Here is a 21,014-nt window from a genome sequence, read left to right as displayed (position 1 = left end):
TGGAATTTCCCTTTCTATCTCTTGCTGCTGGCCTTTGTCAATAATATATAGAAATGCTGATGGTTTTTGTGGGTTTATTTTATATCCTGCAACTTGGCTAAAATTGTTAATCATTTCAAGTAGTTTTTAGTTTATTCTCTAGGATTTTCTAAGTTAAACATCATATCATCTAAAAAGAGTGATATTTTCATTTCCTTAGTGCTTATTCTAATTCCTTTAATTTCTTTTTTCTTCTCTTATTGTTATAGATAACATTTCTAGCACAATATTAAGTAATAGAGGTGATAATGGGCATCTTTGCTTAAACCCTGATTGTATTGAGAAGGCTTCTAGCTTATTCCCATTACATATAATGCTTACTGCTGGCTTTAGATAAATATTACTTACCATTTTAAGGTAATCTCCATTTATTCCTATGCTCTTTAGTGTTTTTAATAGGAATGGATACTGTATTTTGTCAAAGGCTTTTTCTGCATCTATTGAAATAATATGATTTCTGTTGGTTTTGTTATTTATATGGTTACTTATGCTGATAGTTTTCCTAATATTGAACCAGACCTGCATTCCTGGTATAAATCCCACCTGGTCACAGTGTATGATCCTTGTAATATATTGCTGCAATTTCTTTGCTAGTATTTTATTTTTTCCATCAATATTCATTAGAGAAATTGGTCTATAATTTCCTTTCTTTGTTTTGGCTCTTCCTTGTTTGGGTATCATTGCCATATTTGTGTCATAAAAGGAATTTGGTAGGACTCCATCTTCATCTATTTTTCCAAATAATTTATATAGTATTGGGATTAATTGTTTTTTAAATGTTTGGTAGAAATCATTTGTGAATCCATCTGGTCCTGGAGATTTTTTCTTAGGAAGTTCATTGTTGGCTTGTTCAATTTCTTTTTCTAAGATTGAATTATTTAAGTATTTTATTTGCTCTCTTAATCTGGATAATTTATATTTTTGTAGATATTCATCCATTTATTTAGATTGTCAAATTTATTGGCCTATAATTGTGCAAGATAGCTCTTAACAATTGTCTTAATCTCTTCATTGGTGGTGAATTCACCCCTTTCATTTTATTATACTAGTAATTTTGTTTTCTTCTTTCCTTTTTAAAATCACATTAATCAATGGTTTATCTATTTTGTTGTGTTTTTTTCATAAAACCAACTTCTAGTTTTATTAGTTCAATGGTTTTCTTGTTTTCAATTTTACTAATCTCTTTGTTTTCTTTCCATTGTTCACTATTGAATGTAATTTTTATTGCATTATGATTTGAAAAGGATGTGTTTACTATTTCTGCTTTTCTGCATTTGGTTGTGAGGTTTTTATGTCCTAATACATAGTCAGTTTTTGTGTAGGTGCCGTAAACTGCTACAAAAAAGGTATATTCCCTTCTATTCCCATTCAGCTTTCTCCAGAGATCTATCATATATAATTTTTCCAGAATTTAATTCACCTGCTTAACTTCTTTCTTGTTTATTTTTTTTTGTTAGATTTATCTAGTTCTGAGAGAGGAAGGTTAAGGTCCCCCACTAGTACTGTTTTATTGTCTAATTTCCTCCTATAACTCATTCAAAATATAGATGCTATACCATTTGGTGCATATATGTTTAGTATTGATATGAATTCCCTGTCTATGGTACCTTTCAGCAAGATATAGTTTCCTTCTTTATCCATTTTAATTAAATCTATTTTTTGCTTTTACTTTGTCTGAGACTATGATTGCTATCCCTGCTTTCTTCACTTCAGCTGAAGCATAATAGATTCTGGTCTAGTCCCTTACTTTTACTCTGCATGTACCTCTCTGCTTCAAATGTGTCTCTTGTAAACAACATATTGTAGGATTCTGGTTTTTAATCCATTCTGCTATCCACTTCTGTTTTATGGGTGAGCTCATCCCATTCACATTTATAGTTATGGTAACTGTGTATTTCCCTCCATGCAATTTTCTCATTTATTTATCCTCCCTTCTTTCTTATACCCCACCTTTTCCCTCCTCACAAATGTTTTACTTCTGATCACTGCCTTCCCCAATATACCCTTCCTTTTATCAGTCACCCCTCTCCCTTCTATTATCTATCTCTATTCCTTTCTACTTCCTTATAAGGTAAGATAGATTTCTATAACCAATTGAGTGTGTATATTATTCCTTCTTTGAGCCAATTTTGATGAGTGAGGTTTAAAGTTTCCCCAGCACCCTTCCCCCCACCAATCTTCTCCTCCATTATAATAGCTCTTTTATGCCTCTTTTATGTAGGATAATTTACCCCATTCAATCTCCTCCCCTCCTTCTTCCAGTGCAATTTTCTTTCTCACCACTTTATTTTGTTTTTTGGGGTATCATCTCTTCAAAGTCACCTTATTTGCACATCCTCTGTCTATATATACTCTTTCTAATTGCTCTTATAGTAATAAAGTTCTTAAGAGTTACAAATATTATTTTGCATATAGAAATATAAATAGTTTAACCTTATTGAATTTCTTATGTTTTTCTTTCTTGTTTTTTTTTGCCTTTTTATATTTCCTTTGAGTCTTATATTTAGAGTTCAAATTTTTTATTCAGCTCTGGTCTTTTAATTAGAAATGCTTGAAACTCCTCTATTTCATTAAATGTCTATTTTTCCCCCTGAAAGATTATATTCAGTTTTGCTGGGTAGGTGATTCCTGGTTGTAATCCTAACTCCTTTGCTTTCTGGTATATCATATTCCAAGCCCTCTGGTTCTTTAATGTGGAAGCTGCCATACCTTGTATGATCCTAACTGTAACTCTACAATATTCGAACTGTTTCTTTTTGGCTACTTGCAATGCTTTCTCTTTGATCTATGAGTTCTGGAATTTGGCTATGATGTTCCTGGGAGTTTTCACTTGGAGATCTCTTTCAGAGCAGTGATTAGTGAATTCTTTCAATTTCTATTTTGCCTCTGGTTCTGAGATATCAGGGCAGTTTTCTTTGATAATTTCTTAAAAGATGTTGTCCAGGTTTTTTTTTTTTTACCCTGGCTTTCAGGTAGTCCAATAATTCTTATGTTATCTCTCCTGGATTTATTTTCTAGGTCAGTTTTTCCAATGAGAAAATTCACATTTTCTTTTCTTTTCTCTTCTTTTTTTTTTGCTTTTTACTTTTGTTTTATTGTATCTTAATGTCTCATAGAGTCATTAGTTTCTACTTCTTCAATTCTAATTTTTAAAGAATTATCTTCTTCAGTGAGTTCTTGAACTTCCTTTTGCATTTGGCCAATTCTATTTTTTAGGGATTTATTTCCCTCTTTAAATTTTTGTATATCTTTTCCCATGCTATTGACTTTTTTTTCATGATTCTCTTGCATTACTCTCATTTCCTTCCCCAGTTTTTCTTCTACTTCTCTAATTTGCTTTTTTTTAATCCTTTTTAAGCTCTTCCAAGAATCCTTTCTGGGCTGGAGGCCAAATTAAATGTTTCCCTGAGGTTTCATATGTAGCCATTTTGACACTATTGTCTTAAGCTCATGCCTAGATCCCATCGCCATAGTACTTTCTACAGTCAAGCCCCTTTTTTGTTTGTTTGGTTTTTTGCTCGTTTTTTTGCTCATTTTTTTTCGTGACTTAGTGTTTTTTTGTGAGAATTGGGCTCAAACCCTGCATTGTCCCAAGCTTTTTGTACTGGGGCTCTGGGTCTTACTGTTGGCTTTTGCTGGGTGTCAGGGCTTAGCTGCTAGCTTTCTTTGGAGGGTAGGCTTCCCTTGTGGCTTGTACTTGAGGGTGGGGCTTGCACATTGGCCTTTCCTGGATGTAGAGTTTAGCTGCTGGTGTTCTTGGGAGTGAGGAAGACTTGCTGCTAGGTTGCTATGGTAACAGAGTCTTTCTTGTGGCAGTTCCTAGAGGAGGGATCTTGTTGCTGGTGAGTTTGAGAAGTGGGGCCCTGCTGCTGGGTTGCTATGGAAACAGGGTCTCTCTGCTGTTAGGCCCCAGGGGCAGGGTCTCATTGTTGGCCGGCCCCAAGGTGGGGCTTCACTACTGGTCGGTAATGGGGTCAAGCTCTGGCTGGTGGCTTCTGCTAGGGGTGGGATCGCTGGGGTGGGGAATTGCTGTGCTGCATAGATTGCTCACTTGCCTTGGGGGCTGCTGGTTTGCAGAAGGGGCCTCACTGGTGGATTGCCCCTGGACTGGAGCCTTGCTGCAGGCCCCCTGCTGTGAGGCTGGCTGATGCTCTTGGATTTCATTCCCCTTCCACTCCAGTGAGACAGGCCTCTCCTGCCAGGCTGGTAGGCTGCTTCCCTGCTCCTAGATCAATTCTGAGGTGGTTTTCTAGTTGTTTTGAGGGGAATTTGGAAGGCTTCAGAAGGTTGCTTCCTCACTCTGCCATCTTGGCACAGGAAATCTCCTAAGTTTTGTTCTAATTTTGAAAACATAGTGAAAGGAAATGACCATCTAGATCAGCAGTTCTCACAGTGTGGTCTGAGCACTTCTAAGAGTCCCTGAGGACCTTTCAGAGGGGTCTATAAGGTCAAAACTATTTCCATAATAATACTAAAATAGTATTAACCTATTAAAATATTGGTCCCTTTGCCAACTACATATCTCTCTGAGGCCAGATTTTCTTCAAATACTTCATCCAAAACTATTTTCACAGCAGATTAAATGCAGAAGCAGATATGAAATTTCAACTATCTTTCATTAACTCAGACATTAAAGAGATTTAAAAAATACACATAAAATAATGCCATTCTCACCAAATTATTTTTTGTCTTGAAACATATAGGTTTTTTAAATAAAATATATTGAGTTATGTTTACACATAATGGGTTTTATTATTTGTAAATGAATTAATGCTTTACAATTTTATCAGTTTTACTTTTTAATATGGTAAATATCAATAGATATAGCCAACATAAATAAAAGCTCTTGGGGTCCTTGATAATTTATTAAATCACAAAGAAGACCTGAGGCCAAAAGTTTGAGAACTGCTGATCTGGCTCAGGAGATTGCTAAAGAAAGCAGACTCTGTTTGCCCTAGCAAGAAAGGCACAAAGTATATTTCCTCTCAGATCATTCTCCCTCCCGGATTCCACCATCTGTTCAGTGACATCATACTGATCTAGGGACACCCCTGGCTGGCTTTTCCCAAGATCATATTGTCATGCTCTAAAACAAGCTATGATCCAGAGAGCAGATTGGGAAGGAGTCTATGGATCTTTGCCCTTTCCCCCTGCACAAGGGAAGTATTTACTCTGCAGAAATAGTATGAAAGCTATCAACTAAATGGAGGCCATACAAGAGAAACACTTACTGGTTTCTATCCCTTGTTATGCAGGATTGTATAAATAAGCCCATACCATCTGCTTGTGCCACCATCTCCACATTCTGGTGGCTGTCATCTACCTTCCTTGATAGACATTGGTATCTAGTGATCACAGTATTCTTCTCCACCCATCTCTAAGTACCATCTGGATTGAAAAATATCAATGTGGATGACATCCTAACCACACTCCTCACTCCTCCTATAAAAGTTTTAGCCTCTTTGACCCTTATGATTTCTTTTGTAAAGGTTCATAGTCCACTCATATACTTTAGATTTAATTAATCTAAATGACTGTACCTCCAAGATCCTAAACATTGAGGTCTCCTTCCCTGACTACAGCCTAAAAAGACCATCCCTCTCTCCCACTCTCAGGACTTCTACCCTTCACAACCTCTAAAGCAGGCCACATGTGGCCCTCTAGCCTCAAGTGCAACCCTTTGACTGAATCCAAACTGAATCCAAAATTTAAACAGTTCTGTGAGGTTTGGATTTAGTCAAAGGGTCACACTTGAGGACCTAGAGGGCCACAGGTTCCCCACCCCTTCTCTAGACTTTCAACCTCTTTCTAGTTTATCAACCTCTTTCAAGGTTCCCTTTTCTTCCTATTAAGGTTAACCTCTAGCTAGAAGGATCTCCAGATGCTAACTACTACAACCCCTCTCCATATGAGGAAACTAAGACCCAGCAAAGTTAAGTGATTTGTCCAACGTCATAGCAATAGGTAGGATTTAGACCCAGACCCTTTGACTTCATAGCCAATATTCTTTCTACTCTATTTATAGTATGTATTATACTAGATTTTTTTAAAAAAATGATCATATAAGGGGTCTGTCACTTCCCAATAACTTCCCTCCAAAAAAACCTCAAAAACAAAAAACAAAAAAGGAGAGAACCCTTTCTAATAACAAAGTACAAATAAATAATACGAATGAACACATTGGCCACATTGATAAATAAAATACATTATGGCATTTTTTGCCTACTACTTTCTGTTATTGTTCATATGCATATAAGTCTCATTCCCTTACTAAATTGTAATCTCCTTGAGGACAAGGACTATTTTGTAGATAGTTATAGAGACAGACAGATAGATATCTTTGTTTACCTACTAAGACATCATAAAGTGCTTTGCAGATAGTAGCTGCATGATAAAAACTTTGAGTAAATGTATAAATCTGGGGTGATCCCTGGAATGGAAGATTTCTTTTTCCTTCCCCAGTTTCCCCTATCCTTGATGTGTTAAGAGTACAAAGAGAGTATTTTTTAAGCTATTAAGGTCCTGAAAACATTAAGAACTTATGGTTCTAATAATTAGCTAATGTTTCACTTGTATTTTGCTATGGTCCATTATATTCCTAAAGAACAATGCAAAAGATATTGCTTCTGATGCAGACAGCTCCTTCCACAACAGGACACCTTCTCTGTCCTTCATGGTTCTCATTAAGTCTTTGTAGACTCATATCCATTTAATCATATGAAGACAATACCATCAGTGTGGTAACCCTTTTAATTCCAAGTCTTCAAATTCTTCTTCAGAGAGCACACCTCCTATGGGTTGGCCACATTGTTTGAATGCCAAATGTACACCTGCCTAAAAGACTATTTTACAGGGATGCAGTGGGAGACCTTGGCCTTTTCAAGCTAAAGTCTTTCCCAGGTCTCAGCTTGTCTGAGTCAATACTCCAATCTATATCTTGCCACTGGAACCAGATGGCTCTGGAGGAGAGAGTGACGTTGGTGACTTTGCACAGACAGCCCTGACTCACTTAAATCCAATTCACTTGCAAGTCATGACATCACCTTCCTGATGTCGTTGATCTTCTTCAAGAATGAAAGGCAAACAACAATCTGTAAGTAGTAGTAGCTGCCCCACTGGGCATCCAACTGGACAGTTCCAGTTGGGATATCCTTCCTCCTCTCCCTGCTCTCCCTCCATCCCTCCCTCATCTCCCTTCTCTCCCTCTGTCCATATAGGGAATCCATACCCTTACCTGCAGATGTTTTGCCAAAAGGAATATAAATTTTGATTGCTGAAACTTCACAAGGTATCTTGGGTCATACAGCTAGTATGAGTATAGATGTATATGAAGTAGATGTATGAGTATAGAAGTATATGAAGGCCACCACCCTGGAAATAACCACATTAAGGATCCTTTGGTTTAGGACCTGGTTATTTTACTTCTACATTCCAAATTAGGGTTCTGTTATTGCCAGATGATGTTTAACCTATTAGTTATTTTCCCACGGAAATGAATATTTCACTGACAACTAATCTGCATGGTAATGAGTTTAGTTTAGTCTATACAATATACTTTTAACTGAGGCTTATAAGTGGTAAGTCAAAAGGAAGAGGCAAGAAGAGAGGCAAAATACCCAAACAATTTCTATCAATAGATTCCTTGGGTCTATTTTGGTTTATTATTCTATTACCAACCTTTGTATACACCTTCAAAATTTATTTTCTAAACTTTATCTTTTAATTCCTGGATAATTCAGTCATTTCCTGAAAGTGCCAAGAAAAGTTGTTTCTGAGAGCTGTTCAGGAATAGAGTCCTGAAACTAGGTGCAAGAGCAGAAAAACACCAGGGTACACTCTCTTGGCTCAAAATTGAAAGGCTCAGACCTCGGAGAAGGAAAAAAAAACCCAAGGTGAATTTGCCACATCTTCCAGCCATGTTTTATAACCTAAACTTGAGCTCTCTCTCTATTCAGCGAACATCTGGAATTTATGCCTGGTCATTGCAGTGGGAAAGAGGAATACCAGTAATTCAAATCTTCATTGGACCACTGCATCTCCACATTTATACCTCTGAACCTAGAACATTTTGGTAGCAACACAAAAGATAGTCAAGTTCAGAGTTTCGTTTTTACCAAATAACTTTGGTCAAGAAGAGACAGTCAAATATGTAGTCATTTCTGAGAAGGGTAAGTGCTCTTTTGCACACATGCCAAGAAATAATACCGAGAGCACTAAATGCTGCTCTAACCTAAATGGTGATATAAGTGATTTGTCTTTAGTGCATTCCCCATCCCATTCCTTACCTCAGTGGATTGTCAATTAACCCATCCTTGCTGTATGTACTATGTACTCATCAGTCAGCTTAAGGTATGACTCCTCCCCAAAATGTTTACATATTTGAAAAGAGTCTCAAAAATGGAGATCTTTGGATATAGCAACAGGCAGGGTTTGTATTGTGGGGTAAAGAATTGCCAATATTTGTATTAGAAATAAGATGATATTTATTGCTGGGAGGGTGGGGAGGGGGAAAGGTGAAGAGAAAGTATTCCTTGCTACTGATGCTACTGGAGGGAATCTAAGAAGTCCTGGGGCACTTCTTCCCCAGTGTGTCCCTGCCAGTGGTCCCAGCTGGGCTCCCTTATACCAAGGCTTTGTATGTGTGTGGGTTAGGGGGGAGGAAGGAAAGGAGAGTAAACCCATAGACAGATAATGTGCTGTTTCTCCCCTTCACAGTGGAGAATAGAGTTGGGACACCGCAGCTGCAAGACTCCCTGAAATAATGGAATGACCTCTGCTCGGCCAAGTCAGGAAACCTGAGTTCTTGTCCTGGTCCTGCCTCTCACCTCAGATACCCTTGTCCATGTGCAATGGGAAGAAGGCTGGAGAAAGCACACCAAGGTCAACAGATAATGTAACACTTGTGCTAGCGATCATTAGCCGGCTTCCAAAAATCACCAGCTACACCAAGGCTAAGTCCTTTGTCCCACTCTGATAGACTATTTAAAAACAAATGAATAACAACAAACAAACAAATAAAAACAGACCTATGGTTAATTCTACTTCTGGGTGTTTTTATAAATAGCTTGCTTGGGTGCTTCTAGTCATCTTTGAAATAAAATCTGTTCATTTGTGGCTATTTGAAATGAAATAGTTCCTGCCCTCAAGGAGCTTACTGTCTATAAGAGAAGATAACTTGTATGTAACTACAAATGAGGAGAATGCAGTTTTATTCCCACTGTAGACAAATGGTTTTTATTTCTAATTCTCAAGGTTCTAGGAAATGTGCAGGGGAACTAGGGAATAGAGAAGAAAATCAGTTCCTTTGCTCCTGTTCTTCCCTCATCACTCATCCTTTCCAGTTTTTGAAAAGATGTTTTATTGGAAATCTTTACATCAATTGTTCCATACTACTCTGACCTATCACTGAACCTGCCTTTATGACAAAGCAAAAAAAAAAAAAAAGCTAAGCAAAAACTTCAACAGAGACAATATCTGATAATGTATATACAATATTTTATCCTGATAGTGCCCTAAGTCCTTTCCATGAGGGAGGTGGTAGTTTCATTATGTCTTCTCCAAAAACCGTCACTGGTTTTTTCATGATTCAATTCAACTTACTCTTGAATGATCTTCTCATTTTCATTGCAATAATTGTACTTTTTTCCCACTCTGGCTTTTATTTTTCATAGAAGCTTTCTATATATCTCTGAATTCCTATTATTTGTCATTTCTTACAGTAAGACTATACTCCATTTTGTTTTTATACTATAGAATTTTTTTTTCATTCATTCCTCAATCAACAGTACCAAAAAGTGGTTTCCCAAAGAACTGGAAACAAGAATTATGCACTGAGAAAGAGTACTTTAAAACTCTAAGAAAACTAGCAGAAATCTACAACATACTTAAGTGGAACTTTGGAACTACCTTATGAAGGAAAGAAGAGAGAAGGACTTAATGGCAACCAGAAGCTATGAAATAGACTTTTGTCACATGTGCTCCCTAAACTTGAATCCATTTCCCCCTGGACTTTGGACATATTGATGAGAGACTGTATCACAAGCTTTATTTTTGGCAGAGGATAAGGGATAGGGAGGGATATTTTTGTACCAGCTATTTTTATCATGCAATCTTAGTAAACAGCCCTTTCTAAAAGCAAATTAAGGTTGGCCAATTGATAGCAACTGATAATTATGTAAGAGTCCACTGGTGGGGGCTCATGTGATATAACATTAGAAAACCACCCTCAACCCCTCAGCTGAATGGTATTTGGTTTAGAGGGGGAGAGATTGTATAGACACAATAAGCATTTTTTAAGCATTTAATATATGTCAAGCACTGTGCTAAGTGATGGAAGTACAAAAAAAAGCAACAGTAATTCCTACTTGTTGTACACACAAGATACTTAAAGTATAAGTATAAAGTAATCTCTGAGTAAAGGCACTAGCATTGGGGAAAGGTGAAGGGAGGTTTTTAAAGGAAAACAGTAGTGAGGAGAGAGAGAATTCCATTAGTGGGGGACAACTAGTGAAAAGGCATGTAGTCAGAAGATGGAGGGGGTATGCAAGAAATAGCAGAGGCTAGTGTCATTGATCACAGAGTATGTGGTGGGGAGCAAAGTATAAGAAGAATGGAAAAAGAAAAGGCCCAGGTTGTAAAGGGCTTTACGGGGTAGGAGCTACTAAAGAACTCATGTGGCAGTGGAGGAGATAAAACGAATACAGCTATGTACATATGAGATATACAGAGGGTAAATCAAAGGTAATCTTAGAGGGAAGGCACTAGCATTAAAGAGGGCCAAGAAAGGCATCCTGAAGAAGGTGGGATTTTGGACAGGACTTGAAGGAAGCTGGAGCAAAGAGGCAGAAGTGAGGAGGGAGAGCATTCCAGATGGGGGAAGGGGGAACAGCATGGCGGGAGATAGTCTCCTCTTCAAAGAATAGCAAGGAGTCTAGGGCTGCTGGACCTCAGAGCAGATGCAGAGGAACAAAGTGTAAGAAATTGTGAAGGACTCTGAAAGCAAGAAGATTTTATATTTGTTCCTGGAGGTAATAGGGAGCCATTGGAAGTTATTGAGTGGGAGGGAGGGGTGACATAGTCAGACCTACAGTTTAGGAAAAGGCAAGAGTTAAACCTAGGGCTTATTACTTCCATGTTGAGTATCTACTACTTTCTCAAAATATGTATTCAACTAATTTATGCCAACAGGTCTACTAATGGCTTAAAGGATATGTCCTTTCTAACAAGACCTATTATATGAAAGCACTATACAAATTATGATAGTATTTGTTAACCAGGTTTTGTTAACTGGCTAAATGCAAATTCATAACTGTCACTAGAAATAAAGGAAACAGGAATATTATTATCGTTGTTTTCATTATTGTTAATAATAATAGTAATAATACATTCACATTGTACTAATGGCCTTCTTCCTCTCCGTTAAGTCTACGTAAGGTGATGGTTTTGAGCACTAGTGGAGGGATACAAAATCTATACTGCTACTCCAGAAATGCTGGAACAGTGGTCACTGTTGGATCCACAGACTAACACACATTTCTCACTACATTGTAATTTGACAGGGCAAGGGGGAGAGTAGGGGAGAGAGTAATGGAGGAGGACTCTCAGCTTAGACATCTCTAATAGGGGCAATAACTTCAAATGTCCCCACGTGATTATGGCCCTAGCCATCACATTTTGGCCCAAAGCAACTTAAAGCTAGTCACAGACATAGTCCATTCCACAGTGACAACACCAATGAATCAAATCAGACGTTCTTCTACAAGAGTCCCACAATGTCCCCGTGTGGACCAGAAAGGACCCCAAATTCTAAGTATATGCCAACAGAACACAAACTAGTAAGTTTTACAAAGCTAGAATGTTTTAAAGTACCATTCTAGCACCAAATGGACAATTTGCTTGAGAGCTGTTTCACCGGAAGGCTGCCAACAGGTAATTCAACATTCAATGTGGATTTAAATGTCTGTTACGTACTAACCCTGTGCTAAATTCTGAGGAGACAAAGACAAAAGCTATCTTTTCCCTCAAAGAGCTCACGTACCTCACAAAAGGGCTGCTGTGGGCAAAGAAAATTACAAGATGGTCCTAAATTTCATAAAGCTTCTCTACTTTGATATAGCCATCCCCCTCCACCAGAATGCACTCCTTCCTCACCTCCGTCTCATAGAATTCTCTCATTTTCTTCAAGAATCAATTTAAACATTGCCTCCTACATCCTAATTTTTAATGTTTTTGTGTCGTGGATCCCTTTGGCAATACAGTGAAGCCTATGGATTCATTCTCAAAGTGTTTTCTTTTTAGATTTCATAATTTAATGACATGCTAAATTTTAATTAAACATTAATGAAAATGAAAATATATACTTTTTTCTTTCTGAGTTCGCAGACTCCTAAAATCTATACATAGACCCCTTGGCATAGGGTGTCTATACACCCCAGCTTAAGAACTCCTGTTCTAAATGAAACTTTTCCTTATACTTCTGAAGGCCCTCCACCCAACTGCTCATGCCCTCCCAAACAACCTAGTATTTATTTCATATACACTTATACATGTATTATCCACTCCCAGTAGAATACAAGTATCTTGAGAGTAGGAACTTTTTTGTTTGTCTTTGTATTCCCAATACCTAGCAGAGTGCCCAGGACATAGTGGGTGCTTAATAAATGCTTATTGAATGGTTTGACAATTCTGGCTATAGAAAGACATCATTTAGTATTAAGAATCATTTAGTTTTGAAGAATACTAATAGAGGAATGAATTGAATGAAAAAAAAGTTTTTGTTAAGTTTTTATCACATACTTGGCACTTAGGGAAATAAAAGTTTTTATAAAAAAAGATTTTGTTGTTCAGTTGTGTCTAACCCTTGGTGAACCCTTGGGGTTTTCTTGGCAAAGACAGTGGAGTGATTTGCTATTTCCTTCTCCAGCTCATTTTACAGAGGAGGAAACTGAGGCAAACAGAGTTAAGTGACTTGCCCAGGGTCACATAGCTAGTAAGTGTCTGAGGCCAGATTTGAACTCAGGAAAATGAGTCTTGTTGACCTCTGATCTGGCACTCTATTGACTATGCCACCTAGCTGCCCCACCCTAAATGCCTTCAAGAAATTTATATTCTAATAGAAGATAATACACACAGGGGAGAGGTAACTAGGGATGCTAACTGTGGCAAGCTGGATGGGAAACTAAAGCATATTTTCATGTGTAAGGCTGCCCAATAGACATAGGGAGATAAGTAGGTTAGTTTATATATATCATTAAGTGGGATGGGCCTTAGAGTCAAAGCTCCAAAGACAAATGAATGAACTTCCTCAGGAACTAGGGCCTGGGTTCATTAAACTGTCATCGGTCCAAATGTGTTGTATGTACAACCAGCAGTCAGACACTAGTACCAAAAAATGATATTAAAATGGACCACTGTTTCAGGAAAATATTTGGGATTATTAAAGATACTTTGCAATTTTCCTGTAGGCAATCCAGCCTCTTCTCCTTTTATTTAATTATGAGCCCAACTCACTGTGTACTTACACTGTCTATGCTGGATTTTGTACACACACCACACACACACACACACACACACACACACACACACAAAATCTTGCTTGGTTAATAGCATTGGCAATAGACATTAACGAATATCACATAGAAAGCAATGAAGAGGTACTTGGTATGTATGAGTGGGCTGCAATATAAAAAGTGACTAAAGAACTGTAATAAAAAAAATCATCAGGGTATATTGTGGGGGGAAAATATGGGTTGATCATCGGTAACAGGTAGACATCCCCAGTACTCCACTTGTATATAATGTCAGGAAAAAGTAACAAGACCCATAGCACAGGGCCATAATCCAGAATCATAAGGGAACATGGACAACAGCTGCATAGGATGGATTGCAATCTCATTCAGATGTTAAGATCAGAGATCCATTTAAGTATGAGTCTAAGGGTGAGATCTTTGACCAATGACAATGAAAATGTGTATGAAAGAACTATGAATATAATTATGAATTTATGAAAAACCTTATAGATTTGGCTTGCAGAGGATTGAGGGAATTTAGGACTGCAAATGATTAATAGTGGGAATTGAGTGAACCATATTCACTCTGTCTTGTGACTCAATACTAGAACTTTCAATTATGTGTGTAGTCCAACTTCTGTCTTGTGAGAAAATTTTATTCAATTGTGGGAATTGGGAGAAAATTTTATTGCATTGTTTGAACCTAGCCTTGCATGGCTGGGAAACTGGACCATCTCCATGTGCTGTTTGAAGACTCTTAATCAAGGACCTGTGTTACACTGACAAGAAACTGAGATCCAAAGATTGATGCAAGGAGTTTTCTCACAATTGTCTATCTCAAGCAACCCATATGTCTTTTCTGAAAACTGGCCCCACACTGATCAATCAATCATTGTTTCTAAGAGCCCCTACCAGCTCCTTCTGACTACTCCCACAGCTGCCAAACTTCTGGATGTAGACTCCTGGATCATCTGAAGAAAGCCCTCCCTCCTAAGTGAATGGCAAAACCCTTCAGGAATCTCAAGGTTTGTCTAGTACATACCCCGAAGCAGCTGACATCTAGATGAGACAGCTGTCCAAAGATTCCGTATGGGGGCTGAATATACCGTACTAGGTTTGTTTTGTTTTGTCTTTTTCCTCCTCTACATTCTTGGCCCTAGTACCTGGAACACACTTCACTGATAGGTCCCCTCAAGACTCTTACCTCCTCAGATTAAAATGCCATTCCATCATTGCTAAGGGGAGGGAATAACAAATCGTTAGATCTGCCACCTTAACCCCTAAGCTCACCAACCTAAGCCTACAGCTGTCTCTCAACTCAACATCTCATCCTAGTCCACCTGACCTCTCCTGATATCTTGGCTTATACCTTCCTCTTCTTTATTGGCCAGAATGGGAGGGGGGTCTGAAAGAAGGGGGATCTTTTAGATCCCCTCTCTTTGGCCAAAAGGGGGAAATGTCAGGATCCCCATGCCAAAATCACCCTTCTCTTTTTACTACTAGGATATATCACATTTTCCAGAGCTAAGGCCCAGCAAGCAAGCTGTGTCCTGAGTCTGGTATAACAATAATCCTTTTTGGCTTCCCTTCTGGATCAGGCCTGCATAACCTACAGCCTGCCAAAGGATTGCCGGCGGTCCACAAAAAATGAGGAAACCTTTACATTTTTGGTTGTGCAGGCCTGCTCTGGATGATCTCAGCCATAGCAAAATCCCAGAATTGTTTCATACCAGCACCAGGTGGCCCCTGAGCTTGGACAAGTACCTGTGGTACCTGTGTTCTGGTCATGTCCTGTTATGAATCAGACTTGTCACATTGTTACCGTTACCTCTCCCTGTCAGGGCTACAGCTCACTGCATAGCCATGGGTGTGAGTATTGGGTCTCCTGAAGAGGGTCTCCTACTGGGGCTGGGGGGAAGAGGATGGGCAGCATATACATGTCTAGTTTCCCTCCAGTGGAATAAAGAAAGCTTTTTGCTTATAACCACTATTAGCTCTTTGGTTTTATTTTGTTTTGTTTTGTTTTATTTTTAGAGTTAACTGTGGTTTTGATAAACCCGTGTGAGCTCTCTGATTTTGTTTAGAGTTAACAGAAGTTGCAGAGCCGCTGTGGCTCTTTGGTCATTTGGTCTGGGCTGACAACAGTTTAAGTATCCTTGTCCCTATTTTACAGATGTGGTAACTGAGGCTGTAAGAAGTTAAATAGTTTTTAGGATCACAGAGTTCATAACTAGCATAGAAATTATTTGAATCCTGGTCTCTGACCTTAGATGATAAAGATGAGGTCTTCCAGACCTCAGATCAAATCCAACCTTGGACACTTTACTAGCCACGTGACCCTGGATAATGAAATCACTTAACCTCTATTTGCCTCAGTTTCTTCATCTGTTAAAGGGGAATAATAGTGGCACCTCCCTTTTAGAGTTGTGATAATCAAATGAGATGATAATTGTAAAGCACTTAACAGAGAGCCTGGCATATACTAAGTGATAAATAAATGTTAGTAATTATTATTATTACTATTGTTCCACTGTACCATGGCAGCCACTGGTTAACTTAAGCCAATTTTTCAAGTGATCTGCTATCAGCAAACCAGGCTTTTAAACCTACCCCTTCATGCATCTATTCCCATTGTCCCACATTGGTTCCAGTGAGTCCTCCACCTGCCTGCTGTCAGTAGCTTTCCCCTTCCTGTAACACCTTTGTCCCAGTTCAGCAGGAGACTTGCAAGATCTGTTGGGAAGTTGATAGAAGAGGTGCAAAGTGACTGATAATTAAATTATCCTTGAAAACTCTCCACAGTTTCAGAAGTGAACCAGGGAGGAGGAGGCAGAGGGGGAAGTACGGCAGGCCTTTGCGAGAGTTGGGCGAACTCTTCCCTCTTCTGTCTGTTCTGTTCAGTTTCTGTTTGCAGCCATTCCATTGGGTCTTCGGCAGGAAACTGTTAATTGCCAAAGATAGTTGAACAACTTAGCCATTTCCCCACGAAAGGCAAGATGACCGCTAAAAATAAAGCCTCATTCAGGAAGCCTGATGGGCATGTCCAACTGGCAATTTGCCACAGTAACTCACCACAAGAGTTGGCCATGAGAAGCCATCAAGAACCGAGGATCTCACTGCTACTGAGTATTGAAGTCAAGGGGAAACAATGTTGTGATGGAGCTGTTTGTATGTCTTCCAACTAACACCTAGGGAGGCACAAAGTTCTATTAGTTTCCCTCTTTCAGTATGTGGAAGGGCTCATGGGGTGCTTCTTTACTTGCTAGACCTTGAAATAAAGGAAGGAATATTTCAAGATAAAATCATAGAGGTGGTGGAAAAATAGCTAACATTTATGTAGCACTTTAAAGTTTGCAAGGGCAGCTAGGTGACACCTCAGATAGGGCCTAGAGTCAGGAAGAGTCATCTTCCTGAGTTCAAATCTGATCTCAAACACTTAGCTGTGTGACCCTGGTTAAGTCACTTAACCCTGTTTGCCTCAGTTTCTTCATCTTCAAAATAAACTGGAAAAGGAAATGGCAAGGCATTCCAGTATCTTTGCCAAGAAAACCCCAAATGAGGTCACAAAGAGTTGGACACGACTGAAAAATGACTAAACAACAAAAAGTTTGCAAAGCATTGGTCATGGTATCTCACTTGATCCTCACAATGGCCCTGAGAGGCAAGTGCTACTATCATTCCCATTTTAAAGATGAGGAAACAGAGGTAGATAAGTGAAGTGACTTGCCCAGAATCACAGCTAGTAAGTACCTATGGCAGGACTTGAATTCAAGTCTTCCAGACTCCCAAGTCCAACACTCTATTCATTCCACAACCTAAAAGCCAGATCAACAAGCACTTATTAAGCATCTTCTGCTTTCCAGGCACTGTGCTAGGTGTTGCGTACACAAAAACAAAAGTGAAACAGTTTCTTGCCTTCAACAGATTTTCATTCCATTGGTGGAGTCAACATCGATGGCACCTAACTGGCTCAGGGGATAAGAGTGCTGGGGCTGGTGTTCACTTTGGCAGCACATACACTAAAATTGGAATGACACAGAGAAAATTAGCTTGGCCCATGCGCAAGGATGACACACAAATTCTTGAAACGTTCCATATTTTTGGGGCAGCTAGGTGGCCCAGTGGATATAGCACCAAGCCTGTAGTCAGGAAGACCTGAATTCAAATGTGACCTCAGACACATAATACTTACTAGCTGTGTGATGCTGGGCAAGTCATTTAAGCCCAACTGCCTTGCAAAATAAAAATAATAGTAATAATAATAATAATAAATTTTTAAAAAGAGTGCTATGGCTGGAGTTAGGAAGACCTTAGTTCAAATCCATCTTCAGACACTTACTGGCTGTGTAAGCCTGGGGAAGTCACTTCACTTCTGTTTGCCTCCGTTTTCTCATCTCTAAAATGGGAATAATAATAGCACCTACCCCCCAGGACTATTGTGAGGCTAAAATGAAACAATACTTTGCAACCCTAAAAGGGCTATATAAATGCTGACTACTAGCTGATATGTATATATAAAGATATGTGCAAAATATACACAAGATAGAATTTTTTGAGGGGAATTTGAGGGGAAGGGGTTGGGAAAGGCTCCATACAGAAGGCGGCACAAAAGCAGAATCTTGATGAAAAGTAGGGCTCCTAAGAGGTGGAAGTAAGGAACCTCCTCTTGACAATTAAGGTTGTTGAGACACAGGGAGATTAAATGGCTTTCCTCAAGGTCACACAGGTTATGTGTCAAAGGTTGGATTTGAACACAGAACCTCTGAGCTAGTGCTCTTTCTACTCTAACACACTGACTCTGAAGACACAGGTAGAAAATCCTGGCCTACCTCCACTAAATCATACATATGAGTATGGAGGCAACAACAGTGGTTTCCAAACTTTTTAGATCATGCACTCCTAATAAAGATATTTGCTTATTTATAAGGCATATTTACTGTTATATTATATATATCATAAAACGTACACAAAAGTAAATATTGAAAGAATGCAATTTTAAAAATTAAATAATAATATTTGATCCTAGAGTCAATAGGGGCAGCTAGGTGATGCAGCGGATAGAGTGCTGCGCCTGGAGTCAGGAAGACTCATCTTCCTGAGTTCAAATGTGACAAATGAGCTGGAGAAGGAAATGACAAACCACTCCAGTATCTTTCCCAAGAAAACCCCAAATGGGATCACAAAGAGTAGGACACAACTGAAACAACTCAGCAACAGCAAAAAAAAGAGTCAATTGGGGCCATTGGAATTTATTGAGTGGAGCAATAATCTGGTCAGAATTCCATATGAGGAATATTTGGCAACAGTGTATGGGACACCAATTAGGATAGGGTTTTGTCATGGACCATTTTGGCAATCAGGTAAAGCCTGTGGTGCAGTCTTCAGAATACTTTTAAAAATATCAAAGGGGGGGCAGCTAGGTGGCGCAATGGATAGAGCACTAACCCTGGATTTAGGAGGACCTGAGTTCAATCCAGCCTCAGACACATAACACTTACTAGCTGTGTGACCCTGGGCAAGTCACTTAACCCCATTGCCTAGCCAAAAAAATAAAATAAAGTAAAAGTATTGAAGGAAATGCTAAATTTCATTTAAAAGTTAGTGAAAAAAATGTAATTTTTCCGACCCAGTTTACTAGATGCCCCCTGAATCAATGGACTCCAGGTTTAAAACTCTTGAATTAGGAGACTATTACAAAAGGCCGAGTGAGAGGTGCCAACTGAGTGGAGAGATATTGTTTTAATCTCAATAAAAAGATTCGGGAACTGAGTGATGTGAGATGGGAGAAGGTGATGAGTAATGGCTAATATAAATACCCAGATGACTAGGGTAGTGGTACCCTAGAGGCTAACTAGAATGAGGGGCTCTTCCCCTTAAAAACATAATTGGCATATAAGAGAGATTGCCTCTCCCTCCTTTATAATGCAACTGAGACCCCCCCCCAAATTTCACTCAGCTAGGTTAAGACAATTAGCTACTCTCCTGGAGAGCTGTCCACCATCTATAGCTGCTGTAGGTTCCTGGGCAACAGTTTGATTATAACTTGAGGGTGAGAAGATGGATTCCATCTTGAAGTATGCAGAAGCCAACTTGTACCAATCTGAGAGCCAATCCTTAAACTTTTAGTGTGAGTACTTGCATCTCAAAACTCGGCAAACACTACAAATTAGGACTTGGGATATCATTTTTATTGACTGTCCAGACTTAAAGAAGCAGAGCAAATATTAATAATGAAAATAAATTTTAAAAGTATGTTGTGGGTAGAGGTCCTCCTCTCCCCCTCAGCTGGTTGTTAAATATTTACCAGCATACCCTTCCCCATAATCAATTATGATACTTGTCTCCAATACAACCACATATACTCTTCATTTAATTATTGTCCACATTCATGCACGCTCACCTTTTCCTTCACCTTCTTTCTTCCCCTGCTAGGCAGGCTCCCAATCTTTCCCTTTCTTTGCTGATCCTTGGACCCATCAAAGTAGTTATAACCTCATCCCAAGCTTGGCATCCACAGCAACAATTCTGAAGATGCCACAGGGAAAATTCTCCATTCCCTGAACATTAATCTCATTCCCTCTTCAGGTTATCTTATGGTTACAGCAGGTGACCTTCAGAGCTCATGCATTGGGATCTTGTGGTAGCAACTGTTAAGAGTCCCCTGTGTGTTTTACTGACAGGATGAACATGTAGGTTGCAATCTATACTGTATATTGCCTTACATTATCTTTCCCCCAAATCTTGCTTTTCTGAACTTCCTTCTTTCTTTTGAAGTTACCACCATCCCTCTAGTTACCTGGGTGTCATTCTTGATTCCTCACTTACCCCTCACATCCAAGTAATTTCCAAGTCTCATCTTTCTAATCTCCATAACACCATAGCTCAGGCTCTGGTTACTTTTCACCTATGCTATTGCAGTAGACTAAGTGATCTCCCTGCCTCAAGTCTCTCAACTACCCAAACAACTTCCACATAACTCCATAACCATGTAACTCCCCTCCTCAGACTCCATTGGCTCCCTGTTGACTCTAGAATCAAATATAAACCCCTCTATTTGGTATTTAAAATGATTCTTACATATGATGTTCTAATTAGAGAAGCTAAAGATTTAACTGAAAAGTAGTCAAAATAATAACTGAAGTTTTTTTCAGTCATTTTTAGTCATGTCTGACTCTTCATGATCCCATTTGGGGTCTTCTGGTCAAAGATACTGGAGTAGTTTGCCATTTTCTTCTCTAACTCATTTTACAGATGAAGAAACTGAGGCAAAAGGGTTAAGTGACTTGCCCAGGGTCACATAGATAATAAGTAACAGGATATAAAATAAATCTACTTCTTTTCTTTATTTTGGCAACAAAGTCCAACAGGAAGATATAGAACGGAATTCCATTCAAAATAACTATACAATGTTTTATTCTACCTAGAGAATAGAGATAGAATGTGTATTCAAGAGCAGACCTACCAAGG

General features: G+C 38.8%; 1 protein-coding gene and 1 non-coding gene across 2 annotated transcripts in view; one reads left to right on the top strand and one right to left on the bottom strand.

The window, feature by feature from the left end:
- The window catches only part of LOC114036377 (elongin-A-like), a 58,509-nt gene that overhangs the window by 34,127 nt on the left and 3,368 nt on the right, over positions 1-21,014 (bottom strand). The gene's annotated exons all lie outside the window — the stretch shown is intronic.
- Positions 17,543-17,649, top strand: LOC114036513. The gene has a single exon (XR_003568336.1). It is a non-coding gene; the product is annotated as a U6 spliceosomal RNA (small nuclear RNA).

The sequence above is a fragment of the Vombatus ursinus genome, unplaced genomic scaffold (genome assembly GCF_900497805.2).
Source record: "Vombatus ursinus unplaced genomic scaffold, bare-nosed wombat genome assembly UNPS02009835.1, whole genome shotgun sequence".
Taxonomy (NCBI): domain Eukaryota; kingdom Metazoa; phylum Chordata; class Mammalia; order Diprotodontia; family Vombatidae; genus Vombatus; species Vombatus ursinus.
This window is presented reverse-complemented; position numbering and strand designations above follow the sequence as displayed.